This window comes from Nicotiana attenuata, chromosome 12 (assembly GCF_001879085.1).
Source record: "Nicotiana attenuata strain UT chromosome 12, NIATTr2, whole genome shotgun sequence".
NCBI lineage: Eukaryota > Viridiplantae > Streptophyta > Magnoliopsida > Solanales > Solanaceae > Nicotiana > Nicotiana attenuata.
This window is the reverse complement of record NC_032000.1, coordinates 10,150,788-10,153,501: the sequence shown is the minus strand read 5'-3', so window position 1 is coordinate 10,153,501 and position 2,714 is coordinate 10,150,788. Positions and strand designations below refer to the sequence as shown.

At 41.9% G+C, this 2,714-nt stretch overlaps 1 long non-coding RNA gene across 1 annotated transcript in view; it reads right to left on the bottom strand.

Moving 5' to 3' along the window:
• LOC109235277 overlaps positions 468 to 2,714 on the bottom strand; it is a 12,058-nt gene continuing 9,811 nt past the window's right edge. Inside the window, exon 4 of the long non-coding RNA XR_002069352.1 lies at positions 468 to 507. This is a non-coding gene — a long non-coding RNA (uncharacterized LOC109235277). The remainder of the gene's footprint in view (positions 508 to 2,714) is intronic.

Genomic DNA, 2,714 nt, shown 5'->3' with positions numbered 1-2,714 from the left:
GAGAAGAGATGTAAAAGAAGAAGCGAAGATTTAATTCTAAATATACATACATACATATATATATATATATATATATATATATATATATATATATATATATATATATATATATATATATATATATATATATTGTCACGACCCCAACCCCGGTCGTGATAGCGCCCAACACACTGCTAGGCAAGCCCGACCAATTTAATAACCTTAACCATTTTTATCCAGTTCATGAATTAATTAACACAGATAAATTACTAAGTCATAATACTGAAATTCTGAAATGGAGTTAAAACATGCGGAAATCCCAAATATCCATACTACTACACAGTCACGAGTCTGAGCCTCTAATACATGAGTATCATCCTACTACATATCGTTCTAAAGAAATGCGGAAATAAAGCAATAAGATAAAAGGGAAGATCAGGACTGCGGACGTCATGCAGCTACCTCGATACTCCCGGATATGAGTTGCTCGGCAGACAAGTCCTCACTCAGCCTCAGATGCACCTGGATCTGCACGCAAGGTGCAGGGAGTAATGTGAGTACTCCGACCCAGTGAGTAATAAACATAAATAAAGGCTGAGAATAAGAAATTCTGAATAGGCACATAGTAATCTATAAATGCAGCAACTTAAACCAAGTAGTATAGAGTCAGTAAACCAATGAAAACAATTATGGAAAACTGCAACAGATAAGTAAATAAATGACAGTCAGATATGAAATGCAACACATAGTACGGTACTCTCTAGTACCCGCTGCGGCGTGCAGCCTGCTCCATTTATTTATCGTCGATGCCGCTCACTGGGGGTGTGCAGACTCCGGGAGGGGCCCCTTACGGTCCAAGCGCAATAATAAGCCATCTCGTGGCATCAACTAGGCCCTCGGCATCATATCAATATCAATACAATACCGCTGCGGCGCGCAGCCCGATCCCATACTCAGTCCAGAATCATATAAGCCCCTCGGGCACAGTAATATAGAAATATTCAGCCCAAACTTCATTAAAAATATTAATTCAGTTTCAAGTTTAAGAAAAGGTGGCTGAGTTTACAAAATAGTATTAAATACTAGGACTGAGTTCAATTATATGTAAAAATAGTAAGAAACCAGTAATAGCAATCCCTGAAGGATTCAATCTGTTGGCACGAGGCCCAAATATAGTAATCAACTCAAATTATAATGATAACAAGTGATATTCAGTCAAATACGCAGTAAATTCATCTATCGGGACGGACCAAGTCACAATCCCCAACAGTGCTCTACCCCACGCTCGCAATCTGGCGTGCAAGTCACCTCAATATAGCACTACGATATGCAAATCCGGGGTTTCAAACCCTCAGGACATCATCTACATCTATTACTCACCTCAAGCCGACCAAAATCCTAGCTCCCTATGCCCTTGCCTCTCAAATCGACCTCCTCGCGCGTCGAATCTGACCAAAACCACAACGAATATGTCACAATATGCCCATGAAACAATACCCAATCGAAAACAATCGAAAAATATCAAAAATCTCGAAATTAGAAAAACACGAGCCCCGGGCCCACTTCTCGAAAATTAGAAAATTTTACATCAACGGGTTCCTTATCTCGCCACGAGTCTATACATATAAAGATTACCAAAATCGGAGTCCAAATGACCCCACAAATCCCAATTTTTGCTCTCTTAAGTTTCAAGCCCTAAACCACCATTTTTGCCCATTAATTACTTGAGTTTTCAGCGCTAATCCATGTATTTACACCATAAAATCGTGTTTTAAGTCCAAGAATCCATACCTTATCAACACCCCTTGAAGTCCCTCTTCAAATCACCCACAATCCTCCAAGTCCGAGTTAAAAATATGAAACCCTTCAAAAATTCGCGAAGATGGAATTAAATGGCTCTGCCCAGACATTACCGCATCTGCGGTCATAATGTCGCTTCTGCGACTCCCGCTTTTGCAGTCAACACGACGCTTCTGCGAAAATAACCGCTTCTGCGGTCGAATTCCCGCATCTGCGGCTTCCGCTTCTGCGAACCTAGCTCCGCATTTGCGGATCCCATTCAATATCCAAAATCCGCATCTGCGGTCATTTTGTCGCATCTGCAACTCTGCAGATGCGGTCACCAATGCCGCACCTGCGGTCCCTGCCGCTTCTGCGGTACCGCTTCTACGGTCCCAATTCCGCAGAAGCAAAAATACCAAAAGCAGCTGCAATTTCTTAGATTTCCAAAGCCAAAACTGCCTGTTAACCATCCGAAATCACCCCGAGGCCCCCGGGACCTCAACCAAAAACACCAACACCCCCTATAACATCATTCGAACTTGTTCCAATCATAAAAACACCTCAAACAACACTAAAACCATCATTTCTCATCGAATTCAAGCCTAAGTTCTTCAAAAACTTCCGAAATACGCATTCGATCAAAAACCCAACCAAATCACCTGCGAATGACCTGAAATTTTGCACACACATCCGAAATCACATAACGAAGCTACAGCAACTCTCGGAATTCCATTCCGACCCTCGGATCAAAATATCACCTATCAACCGGGATTCGCCAAAATACTAACTTCGCCAATTCAAGCCTAATTCTACTCCGGACCTCCAAAAACACTTCCGACCACACTCCTAAGTCACAAATCATCCCTCGAAGCTAACCGAACCATCGAAAATCATATCCGAACCCTCTAAAGCATAAGTCAACATCCGGTTGACTTTTCCAAAGCAACCCTTCC